Source organism: Macaca thibetana, chromosome 3 (assembly GCF_024542745.1).
Source record: "Macaca thibetana thibetana isolate TM-01 chromosome 3, ASM2454274v1, whole genome shotgun sequence".
NCBI classification, from domain to species: Eukaryota; Metazoa; Chordata; class Mammalia; order Primates; family Cercopithecidae; genus Macaca; species Macaca thibetana.
The window spans coordinates 122196097-122215711 of NC_065580.1; the positions used below are offsets into that span (position 1 = coordinate 122196097).

The 19615-nt window shown below is 41.0% G+C and overlaps 1 protein-coding gene across 15 annotated transcripts in view; it reads right to left on the reverse strand.

Moving 5' to 3' along the window:
* LOC126951481 (calmodulin-1-like) overlaps positions 1-19615 on the reverse strand; it is a 1062071-nt gene that overhangs the window by 117690 nt on the left and 924766 nt on the right. The window contains exon 1 of one of the 15 annotated variants that reach the window (XM_050785625.1): positions 10571-10577. The exons of the other annotated variants lie outside the window; for them this stretch is intronic. The gene's annotated coding sequence lies outside the window, so the exon portion shown is untranslated. Of the gene's footprint in view, positions 1-10570; positions 10578-19615 lie in introns of those variants that run through there. 15 annotated transcript variants of the gene reach the window in all.

Sequence of the window (19615 nt, forward strand, 5' to 3'; positions counted from 1 at the left end):
GGTCAGGAGATCGAGACCATCCTGGCTAACATGGTGAAACCCCGTCTCTACTAAAAATACAAAAAAAAATTAGCCAGGCGTGGTGGCAGGCGCCTATAGTCCCAGCTACTCAGGAGGCTGAGGCAGGAGAATGGCATGAATCCAGGAGGCGGAGCTTGCAGTGAGCCGAGATCGCGCCACTGCACTCTAGTCTGGAAGACACAGCGAGACTCCGTCTCAAAAAAAAAAATGCTTTTTAATGTTTGAAGCATCAATAAAATGGAAGTTGAAAGGTAACTCTTTAACATATAAAATGTGTTAATATACCTGTCTCAAATCCAGCAGCTTACTTAATGGGAAAATGTTACAGGCTTTTTTGCTCCATTTTTTTAAAGCAAAAATTCCATTATGAGGTACCAGTATTTTGAAAAATTTAGCTGCTATATTAAGATATGAGGAAAACAATTAGTGTTACAAAAATTTGAATTAAATTTTAAATTTTTTGTATTTGCTAGTAAAATAACTAGAAAAAAACTAGAAATTCATTGGTAAAAATTCCTTGAACAATTTTTTTTAATTAATAAAAAATCAACAGATTTTATATGATCAAAATAAAAATCTAAGGTGAAATAAAGTACTAAAAAGTGTCTTTTATTATGGAAACAACAACAAGAAAATCTCTAAAATATGCTGGAAGCAGAAATTACAGCAGGAAATACAAAAAACCTATAAAGAAAACATTAAAGCATCTTCCCTCGCACAAAGAAAAAGAAAGAATTGATGTATGGAGACAAGAATGCCACACAAAATCATGCCTCTTTCGCATAGGGATTATTTTGAGCTGATTATTTTGAGAAACTGCAGACACAGGAGAAGCTCTGAAAACAAAGCAGAAGATACCATTTTGTAAGGGCAATTTACATCTCTAAAGGAGATCTCCTTTTGTGAGAGTGTCTCTCTCTGTACCAGGGAGAGAAGGATGCCTGTAAATAGATTTTCTTGTCAATGGAGAAGGCACAGACTTACATCAGCATAAAAACTTTACCCTCATTTGCCATGCTTTTTCTGGTCACCTCCCCTTTATTGCTCACCCTAAACATCCTTCGTTGTTACAGTGGAAAACAGAATTTAAGCTTGAAATGAAAGCCACCTTTTTGAGATTTCCTCATTTCTCAAAGTATTTTCCATGTGTACATGAAATGGATATGTATGAAACTTTCATTTATTTTTCTTTTGTTAATCTATCTATTGTTGCAGGGTCCATTTCAAGTAAAACTATGAAAAGTAGAGAAAAATGTATTTTTTCCTAGTCTATGAACAGCTACATACTTTCTTTCTAGGATATATGATAGTAAGGGAAGAGAGAGACCTTCTCATATTGTTTTATGTTGTTTTATACTTAGTACCTGTTTTAAGAAGAAATAAGGAACTGAAACAAAAGGCAGGCAGCCCAGCACCAGGCACCAGACCCAAAACCACACCCGAAACCAGGTCTGGGCATGCCTGGCCTACACCTAGTAGTTAAAAATCAACTCATGACTTAACAACCGATGTTATCCATAGATTCCAGACATTGTATAGAAGAACATTGTGAAACTCCCTGCTCTGTTCTCTTTCACTCTGACTACTGGTGCATGAAGCCCCGTCATGTACCCCCTAGATTGTTCAATCAATCATGATCCTTTCATGTGAAATCTTTAGTGTTGTGAGCCCTTAAAAGGGACAGAAATTGTGCACTCGGGGAGCTTGGATTTTAAGGCAGTAGCTTGCCGATGCTCCCAGCTGAATAAAGCCTTTCCTTTTACAACTTGGTGTCTGAGGGGTTTTGTTTGTGGCTCATCCTGCTACATTTGTTGGTTCCCTGACCAGGAAACGAGGTGACTAACGGACGGCCAAGGCTGCCCCTTAGGTGACTTAAGCCTGCCCTGTGGAACATCCCTGTGGGAGACTCCAGCCAGCCTGAGTGACATGATCCAAAGAGCGCTCCCAGGTAGGCAATTGTCCTGGTGGAACGCCTCACCAGAGCAGCGTGTAGCAGGCCCCCACGGAGGATTAACACAGTGTCTGCACATCAGGAAGGAACTGGCACTTGGAGTCCAGACATCTGAAACTTGGTAAGACTAGTCTTTGGAAGTTGCCCACTCCATCTGAGTGGAAGCGTGGCCTGATCACACACTGCGTGCCTGCATTGGCACTTTTGTTCTGGTTTTGACTTGACTTGAATTGCGTGATACTTTGGTTTTAGTTCTGACTTGGCGTGAATTTCTGGATACTCTAGTTTTGGTTTCACTTTTAGTTTGGTACAAACTGTAAAGGTGTGTGTGTGCCCTCTTTACCCGTTCTTTGTTTTGTGGTGAGTGTGTGGTGTGAGCATGATATTTTGTCTTGAGAAAACATGGGTCAGGCACAAATTAAGTCCACCCCATTAGGGACTATGTTAAAGAATTTCAAGAAAGGATTCAGAGGAGACTAAGGAATCACTATGACTTCAGGAAAACTTAGAACTTTGAGTCTGTGTCCTTTGTAGGGACATGGATGCAGCTGGAAACCATCACTCTCAGCAAACTATCGCAAGTACAGAAAACCAAACACCACATGTTCTCACTCATAGGTAGGAACTGAACAATGAGATCACTTGGACTCGGGAAGGGGAACATCACACACCAGGGCCTATCACGGGGAGGGGGGAGGGGGGAGGGATTGCATTGGGAGTTATACCTGATGTAAATAACGAGTTGATGGGTGCTGACGAGTTGATGGGTGCAGCACACCAACATGGCACAAGTATACATATGTAACAAACCTGCACGTTACACACAATGCACATGTACCCTAGAACTTAAAGTATAATAATAATAATAATAAAAGGAATGATCAGATATTGGAACAGGAGAGGAAAAAAAATGGTAATTTGTTCATTCTACTATTTTTTTTTTTTTTTTTTTTTGAGACGGAGTCTCGCTCTATCGCCTAGGCTGGAGTGCAGTGGCCGGATCTCAGCTCACTGCAAGCTCCGCCTCCTGGGTTTACGCCATTCTCCTGCCTCAGCCTCCCGAGTAGCTGGGACTACAGGCGCCCGCCACCTCGCCCGGCTAGGTTTTTTTTGTATTTTTTTAGTAGAGACGGGGTTTCACCGTGTTAGCCAGGATGGTCTCGATCCCCTGACCTTGTGATCCGCCCGTCTCGGCCTCCCAAAGTGCTGGGATTACAGGCTTGAGCCACCGCGCCCGGCCCATTCTACTATTTATTTGTTAACTGATTAAATTCTCACAACTACCCTATAATACAAAAAAAAGAAAAGAAAGAAATAGACTGGCCAGCATTAGATGTAGGTTGACCATCAGAAGGAAGCCTAGACAGGTCTCTAGTTTCAAAGGTATAGCACAAAGTAACTGGCAAGCCAGGACACCCAGATCAATTCCCATATACAGATTCCTGGTTACAGCTAGTTTTAGATCCCCCATAGAGGTTAAGGGGACAGACAGCAGCAGTCCTAGTAGCAAAGGGACAGTTAATTAAGGAAGGTTCTCACTCCACCCACTGAGGGAAGTGAGCACCTAAAGTTCTGTGTGACCCAGAGCCTCATGGCAAGAGATGGCACCAACAGTGCCCCCCCCTTATCAAGCAGAGGCGTCCCATTATCCTGAGCCCACAGGCCCTAGACTACCCAGAGTAGACAAGAAGGGAAGTAAAGCCATAGGAGAAACTCCTCTCTTAGCAGCCTGCTTACGGCCTAAGACTGGAATCCAAATGCCCCTGAGAAAGCAACGATATACTGGGATAAATGGGGACAGACATACGGTGGAAATACGTGCCTTTGTGTATCATCACCCTTTCACCTCTGCTGACCTCCTCAATTGGAAAAATAACACTCCATCTTACACTGAAAAGCCTCAAGCTCTAATTGACTTGCTCAAAACAATTATCCAGATTGGGTGCTCCAGGCAACAACTAAATGGCTAGAGAAGCACTTCCCAGCCGATTACCAAAATCCCCAGGAATACATAAGAATTCAGCTGCGAGGAACAGATCCACAATGGGATTGAAATGAAGGACCAGATATGGAGAGACTAAGACAGTACCGAGAGGCATTAATTGAAGGTCTGAAAAAAGGGGCTCAAAAGGCCACCAATGTAAATAAACTTTCTGAAGTCATCCAAGGAAAGGAGGAAAGCCCAGCCCAGTTCTATAAAAGATTGTGTGAGGCCTATGGTAGGTACACTCCTTTTGATTCGGATAGTCCTGCAAATCAGCATATGATTAACATGGCCTTAGTTAGTCAAAGTGCAGAAGATATCCGGAGAAAACTGCAAAAACAGACTGTGTTTGCAGGAATGACTATCTCGCAGTTACTGGAGATAGCTAAACAAGTATTTCTAAATAGAGACGCAACAAGCCACCGAGAAAGCCGTAAGGAGGGCGAACGCCAGGCCAGGTGAAATGCGGATTTACTCACTGCGGCAATTAGAGGAATCCCCCAAAAGGGCAGACAAAAGGAGGTTCCAAGAGGAATGCCCAGTCCAATTGCTCATGTCTGCAGTGTAACCAATGTGCCTACTGTAAAGAAATAGGACATTGGAAAGATAAATGTCCCCAACTAAAGGAGAAGCAGGGTGATGCAGAGCAAAAGACCTCAGACAAAGATGAAGGGACTTTGTTCAATCTGGCCAAAGGACTACTAGACTGAAGCGGACCGGGCTCAAATGCTCCCAAGGAGCCCATGGTCAGGATGATAATAGGGGGCAAGGACATTAAGTTTTTGGTCAATACCAAAGCTGAACACTCAATAGTAACCATCCTGGTGGCCCCCTTATCTAAAAAGACCATTGATATAACTGGAGCAACAGGAGTCTCTGCCAAGCAGGCTTTCTGCCTACCGCGGACTTGCTCAGTGGGAGGACATAAAGTGACTCATCATTTTCTGTATATGTCTGACTGCTCCTTGCCTTTGTGGGGAAGACACTTGCTTAGCAAACTGAAAGCCACCATTTCCTTTACAAAACAGGGCTCTTTACAGCTGAAGTTACCGGAAACAGGAGTCATCATGGCCCTTACAGTTCCCCGGGAAGAAAAATTGAGACATTTTCTAACCTAGCCAGGTCAGGAAATAAAACCAGCTCTAGCTAAGCGATGGCCCCGAGTATGGGCAGAGGACAATCCTCTGGGGCTGGCAATCAATCAAGCCCCCATACTCAGAGAAGTCAAGCCTGGGGCCTAGCCAATCAGACAAAGGCAGTATCCAGTTCCCAGGGAGGCCCTTAAAGGAATACAGGCTCATCTTAGATGCTTAAAAGCCTTTGGAATTATAGTTCCTTTCCAGTCTCCATGGAACACCCACCTCCTACCTGTCCCCAAACCAGGGAACAAAGACTATTGACCCATATAGGACTTATGCTTGGTAAACCAAGCTACAGTGACTCTGCACCCAACAGTTCCTAACCCTTACACACTGTTAGGATTGCTGCCAGCTGAGGACGGCTGGTTTACTTGCCCGGACTTGAAAGATGCCTTCTTTAGCATCAGAATAGCTCCTGAGAGCCAAAAACTGTTTGCCTTTCAGTGGGAAGATCCGGGGTCAGGTGTCATGACTCAGTACACTTGGACTTGGCTTCCCCAAGGGTTGAAAAATTCCCCCACCATCTTTGGGTAGGCATTGGCTCAAGACTTCCAGAAGTTTTCTGCTAAAGACCTAGGCTGCATCTTGCTCCAGTATGTGGATGATCTTCCGCTAGGACACTCCATGGCTGTTGGGTGTGCTAAAGGGACGGATGCCCTGCTTCAGCACCTGGAGGACTGTGGGTATAAGGTGTCCAAGAAGAAAGCTCAGATCTGCAGAGAGCAGGTTTGCTACCTGGGTTTTACTATTCGAAAAGGGGAGCGCAGCCTAGGGTCAAAAAGAAAGCAGGTCATCTGCAGCCTACTGGAACCTAAAACCAGAAGGCAAGTAAGGGAATTTTTAGGAGCTATGGGGTTTTGCAGAACATGGATTCCAAACTTTGCGGTGCTAGCCAAACCATTGTACGGGGTTACAAAGGGGGGCAACCAAGAGCCCTTTAAATAGGGGCCTCTATAACAGCAAAATTTTGTAAGTTAAAAGAAAAACTTATGTCAGCCCCAGCTCTAGGACTACCAGATTTGACAAAACCCTTCACGCTCCATGTGTCAGAAAGAGAAAAAATGGCAGTAGGAGTTTTAACAAACTGTGGGACCCTGGCCAAGACCAGTAGCCTACCTCTCAAAACAACTTGATGGGGTTTCTAAAGGCTGGCCTCCGTGTTTAAGAGCCTTGGCAGCAATGACCCTGTTGGCACAAGAAGCAGGTAAGCTAACCCTTGGAGAAAACCTAATATAAAATCCCCCCATGCGGTGGTAACTCGGATGAATACCAAAGGACACTATTGGCTAACAAATGCTAGATTAACTAAGTACCAAGGCTTGTTATGTGAAAACCCTCACATAACCATTGAAGTCTGTAACACTTTAAATCCTGCCACCTTGCTCCCAGTATCCGACAGCCCTGTTGAACATAACTGTGTAGAGTTGTTGGACTCAGTCTATTCTAGCAGACCTGATCTTCGAGACCAGCCATGGGCATCGGTAGACTGGGAATTACACATGGATGGGAGCAGCTTCATCAACTCGCGAGGAGAAAGGTGCGCAGGATGCGTGGTAGTAAACTTGGATGATGTTATTGAAGGTAAGCCATTGCCTCAGGGCACTTCGGCCCAAAAAGCAGAACTCATTGCTTTAACTCGGGCTCTGGAACTCAGTGAAGGTAAGACTGTAAACATCTATACTGATTCTTGACATGCCTTTCCAACCCTTCAAGTACATGAAATATTATATAAAGAAAAAGGCCTGTTAAATTCTGGGAGAAAGGACATAAAATATCAACAAGAAATTCTACAGTTATTAGAAGCAGGGTGGAAGCCCCAGAAAGTGGCAGTCATGCATTGCAGGGGACACCAGCGAGTTTCCACCTTGGTGAGCCAAGGAAACTCCCGAGCAGACACAGAGGCAGGAAAAGCAACATCTACTCCTTACCGGGCATCAGTCACAGCCCCACTACTCCCTCAAATGTTTGATCTGGTACCTACTTATTCTAAAGAGGAAAAAGATTTTCTTCAGGCAGAGAGAGGACAAACAGTAAAGGAAGGATGGATAAAGTTACCAGATGAAAAAATAGCTGTGCCACAGCTGCTAGGAGCCACAGTTGTGCTGGCTGTACGTGAAACTACCCATTTAGGCCAAGAATCACTTGAAAAGTTGTTAGGCTGGTATTTCTACATCTCACACTTGCCAGCTCTTGCTAAAACAGTAGCGCAGCGATGCATTACCTGTCCACAGCACAATGCAAAGCAAGGCCCCTCTGTGCCTCCCAGTATACAAGCCTAAGGAGCAGCTCCCTTTGAAGATCTTCAAGTGGACTTCACAGAGATGCCTAAATGCGGAGGTAACAAGTATTTACTGGTTCTAGTGTGTACTTACTCTGGGTGGGTGGAGGCTTATCCAACACGAACTGAAAAAGCTCGTGAAGTAGCCCACGTGCTTCTTCCAGATCTCATCCCTACGTTTGGACTGCCTCTATGAATTGGCTCAGATAATGGGCCGGCATTTGTGGCTGACTTGGTACAAAAGACAGCAAAGGTATTAGGAATCACATGGAAGTTACATACCACCTACCAACCTCAGAGTTCCGGAAAGGTTGGAGCAAATGAATCGAACTATCAAAAATAGTTTAGGGAAAGTATGTCAGGAGACAAGATTAAAATGGATACAAGTCCTTCCTACAGTATTGCTAAATATTAGGTGTACCTCCTCTAAGAAAACAGGATACTTCCCCTATGAAATTCTGTGTCATAGGCCTTCTATACTGTGAGGACTTTCGGGTACTCCCCAAGAGTTAGGTGAAATTGAATTACAAAGAAGCTACAAGCCTTGGGGAAAATTACCCATACAATCTCAATTTGGGTAAATGATAGGTGCCCAGTCAGCTTATTCTCCCCAGTTTACCCTTTTTCTCCATGTGACCATGTGTGGATCAAGGACTGGAATATGGCTCCTTTGCGGCCACAGTGGAGGGGACTCCAGACTGTTATCCTGACCACTCCCACAGTTGTAAAGGTAGAAAGAATCCCAGCCTGGATTCACCACAGCGGTGTGAAGCCTGCAGCGCCTGAGACCTGGGAGGCCAAACCAAGCCTGGACAATCCCTGCAAAGTGACCCTGAGGAAGACGACAAGCCCTGCTCCAGTCATGCCCGGAGTCTGACTGGTCTACACATGGCCAAAGCATGAGGAAGATCATCATCGGACTTATTTTCCTTATAACATGGACTTGTGTGGTAAAAGCTTCCACTGCTTCTTCCCACACAGAGGACTGCCTTAAGTGCATACATCAGGTCACTGAGGTAGGACAACAAGTTAAGACAATCTTTTTATTTTATAGTTATTATGAATGCCTGGAACTCCAAAAGGAACCTGTTTGTATAATAACACTCAGTACAAAGTATGTAATCCAGGAAGTGACCAGCTCAATGTGTGCTATGACCCTTCCGAGCCTCCCATGATCATAGTCTTTGAAGTAAGACTAAGGACTGGTCCTTTTCTAGGTGACACAAGTAAAATTATAGCTAGAACAGAAGAAAGAGGGATCCCCAAACATGAAAGCTTAAAATTTGATGCTTGTGCTGCTATTAATAGTAATCAGCAAGGAATAGGATGCAGTTATCTGGATTATGAAAAACGTTACACAGCAGAAAATAAGTATATCTCTCAATAATCATATTTATGTGAGAGGTGTCAATACTGGTCTTGTGTCATTTGGGCTACTTGGAAATAAGATAAAAAAGATCCTGTTTGGCTCTGGGAAGGAAAAGGCAGTTGCTCCTGCAGAAGTGGGAGCTGCAACCCTTCAGAATTGGCAATCACAAACCCCTCAGACCCAAAATAAAATAAAGGAGAATATGTATTATTAGGCATTGATAGAAAAGGACCAGATCCTACAGTAAGCATCCTAACAAAAGGGGAGGTTCGAAGATGCTCCTCAGAACCAGTATTTCAGACTTTCTATGATGAACTAAATGTGCCAGTATCTCAGATTCCAGGAAAATCTAGAAATTTGTGTTTGCAATTAGCTGAACATGTAGCCCAGTCTCTAAAAGTCACTTCATGTCATGTTTGTGGAGGAACTGTAGTAGGAGATCAATGGCTGTGGGAAGCCCGAGAGTTAGTTCCCACAAACCTAGTTTCTGATGAATTCCCAGCCCAAAAGAACCACCCCAACAATTTTTGGGTTCTAAAAGCCTGAATTATTAGACAGTATTAGCATAGCTAAAGAAGGAAAAGGATTCACTCATCCTGTAGGATGGCTTAGTTGTCTTGGGCAAAAACTGTATAATGGTACCTCAAAAACAGTTACATGGTGGAGTTCCAGTTACACAGAAAGAAATCCATTCAGTAAATTTCCAAAGTTGCAGACTGTTTGGGCCCACCCAGAATTCCACCAAGACTGGACTGCCCCCACTGGGTTATACTGGATATGTGGACATATAGCCTACTTTGCTAAGCTGCATGATCAGTGGACAGGTAGCTGTATAATTGGCACCATTGAACCATCTTTCTTCTTACTACCCATAAAAACAGGCGAACTCTTGGGCTTCCCTGTTTATGCTTCCTGCAAAAAACAAAGCACAGCCATAGGTAATTGGAAAGATAATGAATGGCCTCCTGGAAAAAATTATACAATATTATGGACTCGCCACTTGGGCACAAGATGGCCTGTGGGGATATTGGACCCCCATCTACATGCTCAACCAGATCACATGGTTACAAGCTGTTTTAGAAATTATTACTAATGGGTCAGGAGCAGGATGACTGAATAGGAACAGCTCCAGCCTCCACTTCCAGCGTGAGTGACACAGAAGATGGGTGGTTTCTGCATTTACAACTGAGGTACCGGGTTCATCTCACTGGGGAGTGCTGGACAATTGGTGGTAGTCAGCTGGTGCAGCCTGACCAGCGAGAGCTGAAGCAGGGTGAGGCATCACCTCACCTGGGAAGTGCAAGGGGGAAGGGAATCCCTTTCCCTAGCCAAGGAAAACTGAGACACACAGCACCTGGAAAATTGGGTAACTTCCACTCTAATACTGTGCTTTACCAAGGGTCTTAGCAAACGGCACACCAAGAGATTATATCCCACACCTGGCCCGGAGGGTCCCATACCCACGGAGCCTCCTTCATTGCTAGCACAGCAGTCTGAGATCTAACTGCAAGGCAGCAGCGAGGCTGGGGGAGGGGTGCCCACCATTGCTGAGGCTTAAGTAGGTAAACAAAGCCGCAGGGAAGCTCGAACTGGATGGAGCCCACCGCAGCTCAAGGAGGCCTGCCTGTCTCTGTAGACTCCACCTCTGGCGACAGGGCATAGTTAACAAAAAGCAGCAGAAACCACTGCAGATGTTAATGACCCTGTCTGACGGCTTTAAAGAGAGCAGTGGATCTCCCAGCACAGAGGTTGAGATCTGAGAATGGACAGACTGCCTGACTGCCTGCTCAAGTGGGTCACTGACCCCTGAGTAGCCAAACTGGGAGACATCCCCCACTAGGTGCAGACCAACGCCTCACACCTCACACGGTGGGGTACATCCCTGAGACGAAGCTTTCAGAGCAAGAATCAGACAGCAGCACTTGCTGTTCAGCAATATTCTATCTTCTTCAGCCTCTGCTGCTGATACCCAGGCAAACAGGGTCTGGAGTGGACCTCAAGCAATCTCCAACAGACCTACAGCTGAGGGTCCTGACTGTTAGAAGGAAAACTAACAAACAGAAAGGACACCCACACCAAAACCCCATCAGTACGTCACCATCATCAAAGACCAAAGGTGGATAAAACCCCAATTAAAAGATGGGGAAAAAGCAGGACAGAAAAGCTAGAAATTCAAAAAATCAGAGCCCATCTACCCCTCCAAAGGAACACAGCTCATCGCCAGCAACAGATCAAAGCTGGATGGAGAATGACTTTGACGAGGTGAGAAGAGAAAGCTTCAATAGATCAAACTTCTCAGAGCTAAAGGAGGAACTACATAACCAGCACAAAGAAACTAAAATCTTAAAGAAGAATGGAAGAATGGATAACTAGAATAATCAATGCAAAGAAGACCATAAATGAACTGACAGAGATAAAAACCATGACATGAGAAATACGTGACAAATGCACAAGCTTCAGTAACCCACTCGATCAACTGGAAGAAAGAGTATCAATGATGGAATATCAAATGAATGAAATGAAGCGACAAGAGAAGTCTAGAGAAAAAAAAAAGGAAAAAGAAATGAACAAAGCCTCCAAGAAATATGGGATTATGTGGAAAGACCAAATCTACGTCTGATTGGTGTGCCTGAAAGTGAGGGGGAAAATGGAACCAAGTTGGAAAACACTCTTCAGAATATCATCCAGGAGAACTTCCCCAACCAAGTAAGGTAGGCCAACATTCAAATTCAGGAAATACAGAGAACGCCACAAAGATACTCCTTGAGAAGTGCAACTCCAAGACACATAATTGTCAGATTCAACTTTGTCAGATTTAAAGTTGAAATAAAGGAAAAAATGTTAATTGCAGGCAGAGAGAAAGGTAGGGTTACACACAAAGGGAAGCCCATCAGACTAACAGCAGATCTCTCAGCAGAAACTCTCCAAGCCAGAAGAGAGTGGGGGCCAATATTCAACATTCTTAAAGAAAAGAATTTTAAACTCAGAATTTCATATCCAGCCAAACTAAGTTTCATCAGTGAAGGAGAAATAAAATCCTTTACAGCCAAGCAAATGCTTAGAGATTTCATCACCACCAGGCCTGCCCTACAAGATCTGCTGAAGGAAGCACTAAACATGGAAAGGAAAAACCGGTACCAGCCATTGCAAAAACATGCCAAAATGTAAAGACCATTTAGGCTAGGAAGAAACTGCATCAACTAACGAGCAAAATAACCAGCTAATATCATAATGACAGGATCAAGTTCACACATAACAATATTAAACTTAAATGTAAATGGACTAAATGGTCCAATTAAAAGACACAGACTGGCAAATTGGATAAAGAGTCAAGACCCATCAGTTTGCTGTATTCAGGAGACCCAACTCACATTCAGAGACACACATAGGCTCAAAATAAAAGGATAGAGGAAGATCTACCAAGCAAATGGAGAACAAAAAAAAGCAGTGGTTGCAATACTAGTCTCTGATAAAACAGACTTTAGACCATGAAAGGTCAAAAGAGACAAAGAAGGCCATTACATAATGGAAAGTGATCAATTCAACAGGAAGAGCTAACTATCCTAAATATATATGCACCCATTACAGGAGCACCCAGATTCATAAAGCAAGTCCTTAGAGATTTACAAAGAGACTTAAACTCCAATACAATAATAATGGGAGACTTTAACACCCCACTGTCAACATTAGACAGATCAACGAGACACAAAGTTAAGAAGGATATCCAGGAATTGAACTCAACTCTGCACCAAGCAGACCTAAGAGACATCTGCAGAACTCTCCACCCAAAATCAACAGAATATACATTCTTCTCAGCACCACATCGCACTTATTCCAAAATTGACCACATAGTTGGAAGTAAAGCACTCCTCAGCAAATGTAAAAGAAAAGAAATCTTAACCAACTGTCTCTCAGACCACAGTGCAATCAAATTAGAATTCAGGATTAAGAAACTCACTCAGAACTGCACAACTACATGGAAACTGAACAACCTGCTCCTGAATGACTACTGGTTACATAACGAAATGAAGGCAGAAATGAAGATGTTCTTTGAAACCAATGAGAACAAAGATACAACATACCAGAATCTCTGGGACACATTTAAAGCAGTGTGTAGAGGGAAATTTATAGCACTAAATGCACACAAGAGAAAGCAGGAAAGATCTAAAATTGACACTCTAACATCACAATTAAAAGAACTAGAGAAGCAAGAGCAAACACATTCAAAAGCTAGCAGAAGACAAGAAATAACTAAGATCAGAGCAGAACTGAAGGAAATAGAGCCACAAAAAACCCTCCAAAAAAATCAATGAATCCAGGAGCTGGTTTTTTGAAAAGATCAACAAAATTGACCAACCCCTAGCAAGACTAATAAGGAAGAAAAGAGAGAAGAATCAAATAGACGCAATAAAAAATGATATAGGGGATATCACCACCAACCCCACAGAAATACAAACTACCACCAGAGAATACTATAAACATCTCTATGCAAATGAACTAGAAAACCTAGAAGAAATGGATAATTTCCTGGACATTTACACTCTCCCAAGACTAAACCGGGAAGAAGATGAATCCCTGAATAGACCAATAGCAGGCTCTGAAATTGAGGCAATAATAGCCTACTAACCAAGAAAAGTCCAGGACCAGACAGATTCACAGCCGAATTCTACTGGAGGTACAGGAAGGAGCAGGTACCATTCCTTCTGAAACTATTCCAATCAATAGAAAAAGAAGGAATCCTCCCTAACTCATTATATGAGGCCAACATCATCCTGATACCAAAGCCTGGCAGAGACACAACAAAAAAGAGAATTTTAGAGCAATATACCTGATGAACATCAATGCAAAAATCCTCAATAAAATACTGGCAAACCAAATCCAGCAGCACATCAAAAAGCTTATCCACCATGATCAAGTGGGCTTCATCCCTGGGATGCAAGGCTGGTTCAACATATGCAAATCAATAAATGTAATCCAGCATATAAACAGAACCAAAGACAAAAACCACACAATTATCTCAATAGATGCAGAAAAGGCCTTTGACAGAATTCAACAGCCCTTTATGCTAAAAACTCTCAATAAATTCAGTATTGATGGAAAGTATCTCAAAATAATAAGAGCTATTTATGACAAACCCACAGTCAATATCATACTGAATGGGAAAAAGCTAGAAGTATTCACTTTGAAAACTGGCACAAGACAGGGATGCCCTCTCTTACCACTCCTATTCAACATAGTGTTGGAAGTTCTGGCTAGGGCAGTCAGGCAAGAGAAAGAAATCAAGGGTATTCAGTTAGGAAAAGAAGTCAAATTGTCCCTGTTTGCAGATGACATGATTGTATATTTGGAAAATCCCATCGTCTCAACCCAAAATCTCCTTAAGCTGATAAGCAACTTTAGCAAAGTCTCAGGATACAAAATCAATGTGCAAAAATCACAAACATTCTTATACACCAGTAACAGACAAACAGCCAAATCATGAACGAACTCCCATTCACAATAGCTTCAAAGAGAATAAACTACCTAGGAATCTAACTTACAAGGGATGTAAAGGACCTCTTCAAGGAGAACTACAAACCACTGCTCAGTGAAATAGAAAAGAATACAAACAAATGGAAGCACATACCATGCTCATAGATAGGAAGAATCAATATCGTGAAAATGGCCATACTGCCCAAGGGAATTTATAGATTCAATGCCATCCCCATTATGCTACCAATGACTTTCTTCACAGAATTGGAAAAAACTGCTTTCAAGTTCATATGGAACCAGAAAAGACCCTGCATTGCCAAGACAATCCTAAGTCAAAAGAACAAAGCTGGAGGCATCATGCTACCTGACTTCGAACTATACTACAAGGCTACAGTAACCAAAACAGCATGGTACTGGTACCAAAACAGAGATATAGACCAATGGAACAGAACAGAGCCCTCAGAAATAATACCACACATCTATAGCCATCTTGATCTTTGACAAACCTGAGACAAACAAGAAATGGGGAAAGGATTCCCTATTTAATAAATGGTGCTGGGAAAATTGGCTAGTCATAAGTAGAAACCTGAAACTGGATCCTTTCCTTACTCCGTATACGGAAATTAATTCAAGATGGATTAGAGACTTAAATGTTAGACCTAAAACCATAAAAACCCTAGAAGAAAACCTAGGTAATACCATTCAGGATATAGGCATGGGCAAGGACTTCATGTCTAAAACACCAAAAGGAATGGCAACAAAAGGCAAAATTGACAAATAGGATCTAATTAAACTAAAGAGCTTCTGCACAGCAAAAGAAACTACCAACAGAGTGAACAGGCAACCTACAGAATAGGAGAAAATTTTTGCAATCTACTCATCTGACAAAGGGCTAATATCCAGAACCTACAAAGAACTTAAATAAATTTACGAGAAAAAAACAAACAACCCCATCAAAAAGTGGTCAAAGGATATGAACAGACACTTCTCAAAAGAAGACATGCATACAGCCAACAGACACATGAAAAAATGCTCGTCATCACTGGCAATCAGAGAAATGCAAATCAAAACCACAATGAGATACCATCTCACACCAGTTAGAATGGCAATCTTTAAAAAGTCAGGAAACAACAGGTGCTGGAGAGGATGTGGAGAAATAGGAACACTTTTACACTGTTGGTGGGATTGTAAACTAGTTCAACCATTGTGGAAAACAGTATGATGAATCCTCAAGGATCTAGAACTAGAAATACCGTACGACCCAGCCATCTCATTACTGGGTATATACCCAAAGGATTATAAATCATGTTGCTATAAAGACACATGCACACGTATGTTTATTGCAGCACTATTCGCAATAGCAAAGACTTGGAATCAACCCAAATGTCTATCAGTGACAGACTGGATGAAGAAAATGTGGCACATATACACCATGGAATACTATGCAGCCATAAAAAAAAGGATGAGTTCATGTCCTTTGTAGGGACATGGACGCAGCTCGAAACCATCATTCTCAGCAAACTATGGCAAGAACAGAAAACCAAACACTTCATGTTCTCACTCATAGGTGGGAATTGAACAATGAGATCACTTGGACTCTGGAAGGGGAACATCACACACTGGGGCCTATTATGGGGAGGGGTAAGAGGGGAGGGATGGTATTGGGAGTTATTCCTGATGTAAATGATGAGTTGATGGGTGCTGATGAGTTGATGGGTGCAGCACACCAACATGGCACAAGTGTACATATGTAACAAACCTGCATGTTGTGCACATGTACCCTAGAACTTAAAGTATAATAATAAAAAAAAAGAAATTGCTAATAAAATTGGTCAAGCCTTGACTGTTCTTGCCCCGCAAAAGACTCAGATGAGAAATGCTGTCTATCAAAATAGATTAGCTCTCAACTACTTGTTAGCAGCTAAAGGAGGAGTTTGTGCAAAATTTCACCTTACTAATTATTGTCTACACATAGATGATCGGGGCAAGTAGTTAAAGATATAACAAAACTGGCACATGTACCCATGCAAGCGTGGCATGGATTTAATCCAGGAGCCATGTTTAGAAATTGGTTCCCAGCAATAGGAGGATTTAAAACTCTTATAATAGGAGTAATAATAGTAATAAGAACCTGCTTTCTGCTCCCTTGTTTGCTCCCTGTACTTCTCCAAATGATAAAAAGCTTTGTTGCTACCTTAATTCACCAGAAAGCTTCAGTACAAGCATATTATATGAATCACTATCAATCTATTGTACAGGAAGACATAAGTGGTGAAAATAAAAGTGAGAATTCCCACTAATAAAATGAGTGAAAGTCTCAAAGGGGGGAAATGAGGGAAGAGAGAAACTCTCTCATATTGTTTTATATTGTTTTATACTTAGTACCTATTTTAAGAAGAAACAAGGAAGTGAAACCAAAGGCAGGCAGCCCAGCACCAGGCACCATACCCAAAACCACACCCGAAACCAGGTCTGGGCATGCCTGGCCTACACCTAGTAGTTAAAAATCAACTCATGACTTAACAACCGATGTTATCCATAGATTCCAGACATTGTATGGAAGAACACTGTGAAACTCCCTGCTCTCTTCTCTTTCACTCTGACCACCAGTGCATGAAGCCCCTGTCACGTACCCACTAGATTGTTCAATCAGTCATGACCCTTTCATGTGAAACCTTTAGTGTTGTGAGCCCTTAAAAAGGACAGAAGTTGTGCACTTGGGGAGCTCGGATTTTAAGATGGCAGCTTGCCGATGCTCCCAGATGAATAAAGCCTTTCCTTTTACAACTCGGTGTCTGAGGGGTTTTGTCTGCAGCTCATCCTTCTACAATAGAACTTTATAAAGATCTGAGATTTCAAAAGGAAGTAATGTTTATGAAAAATGATATAAATTTCTTTCTTAAGCTAGGAAAAGAGGAAGAAATTAAACCCACAGATATAGAATAAAAACAATATTTTAATTAATACAAGAAATCCTTGAAATACAAAGAAAAGAAAAAAATAATAATTAAATCATATTTTTGAAAAGATAAATAAAATGACAAATTTCTAGTTAGACTAATCAAAGCTGCAAAGAAACATAAGTTATCAATATTAGTATTGAAGCAGGAAATATTACCACATATGTCAGAAATTAAAAGAAAAAAAAGAATATTATGAATTACTTTTTATCAGTAAATCTGTTCATCTCAACAGAATAGACATATTCACTAAAGAGCACAGCAGAACAAACCTGAATAAAAACAGAATTTCTGAATATCCATTGATATGGTTTGACTCTGTGTCTCCACTCAAATCTCACCTTGAATTGTAATAATCCCCATGTGTCAAGGGCAAGACCAGGTGGAGATAATTCAATCATGGGTGCGATTTCCCCCATACTATTCTCATGATAGTGGGTGAGTTCTGATGAGAGATCTGATGGTTTTATAAGGGGTTTCCCCCTTCCCTCTGCTCTCATTCTCTCTTCTGCTGCCTTGTGAAGAAGGATGTGTTTGCTTCCCCTTCCACCATGATTGCAAGTTTCCTGAGGCCTCCCCCGTCATGCAAAACTGAGTCAGTTAAACTTCTTTTCTTTATAAATTACCCAGTCTTGAGTATTTCTTCATAGCAGCATTAAAATGGACTAACACATCCATATTCATTTAAAAATTACATTAATAATCAATATCATTCCACAATGAAAACTTTAGGCTGAGATGTTTTCAATGGTAGAACATAAAAGAATAAGATAAAATAAAGCCAATTGGCACAAACTTTCTCAGAAAATAGGAGAAAATGTTTCTCAACTCCTTTTGTGACACCAGCGTAATTTGGATACCAAAATCAAACAAAGATACTACAAGAACAGAAAATTATAAACCGATATGTTTTATGAATACTAAGAAACAAAATCTTCATTAAGATACTAGCAGTTCATAACTAGTAGACTGTAAAGAGAATAATACATCATACAAAAGTGGTGCTCTACCCAGCAATGCAAAGTTTTCTCAGTGTTTGAAAATCAAGGTAATTCATTGTATTTAGATAACAGGGGAGGAAAAAAGTTATGCTCATTTTTAAAAAAAATACTTGTCAAAACTCAGCATCCACTCATAACAAAATTTTCCACAAACTATGAATAAGATAACATGTTCCTAATTTAAAAGCAGCATTGTGGTGAGTACAATAACAGCACCTCCAAAGACTCCCATGTCCTAATGCCCTAATTTCTCAAAATTTGTGAATGATACCTTACATGGCAAAAAAAAAAAAAAAAAAAAAAAAAAAAAAAAAATTGCAAATGATATTAAAGCTAAGGTCCTTGATATAGTGAGATTACCCTGGATTATCTGGGTTGCCTAATGTAATTATCCAAACCCTTAAAAGCCGAGAGCCTTTGTAATTCTGCCAACAATACAAAGGAACAATAAAACAGCCCTTTCCCAGGGGTCTCCAGAAGGGAACACAGCCCTGCTGGAACATTGATTTTAGCCAATGAGACCTGTTTCAGACTTCTGGACTAGATAATTTAAAAATAATATTTTTTAAAGGGTGCTAAATTCATGGTAATATTTTATGGCAGCTATAAAGGAAACAATATTACTGTCATACGTAAATGTAACATATTGAACCTTTAGTCACCAAGATTGGAAACAATGTAAAGATGTCTGCACTCATTATTTTATTAAGCATTTTGTGAGATGATTTACAACATGTAATCAAATACAGAAAAAAATAAAAGTTTTCGTATTGGAAGTATGTTTCCATTCATTTACAACATAGTCTGATGCTATAAAAACTGAAAACTTTCCTTTCTAAAACTAGTAAAATTTATTCTAAAGATGATATGGCTAAAAGAAACCCACCAAATACATGCAGAGAAACTCTAAAATAGAAAAAAAAAAAAAACCTACAAAAATATTGCCACTTACATGATAGGCTTCTAATTTTTTAGAGGTAACATAATTCTGAATCCATTTTGTATTTATTATAAAATAGAGCAAAGGAGTAAAATTACTGATTTTTTTTTTGTAACCAGTATTTTCACTATAAGAGAAAGGAAAACAAATAAAACAAATAATGAATGAGAGAATATGTGGAAAAATGGAATAGTGTTAGGTTTAGATTTAAGGTGTCATGAAAACATGAATTTTAAATGTATTTTGTAGCTCTATCTACTAAGAATATTGAGAAGCAATGATGGTCAATTAGCAATGAGAACAGCTGGATATTAGCATATAAATACATTTCCTTTCAAAAAGAAATAAGGCTTTTTAAAGAAATACCTGATTACACATTTCAGGCAGGAAAAAAATAATACAATGTGGGCACAGAATATTTTGTTGTTTCAGAAAGCAAGAATAAGAGAATATTTTATCTTCATGCCCAAAAAATGCCAGCCAATAAGAGTAGAATAATG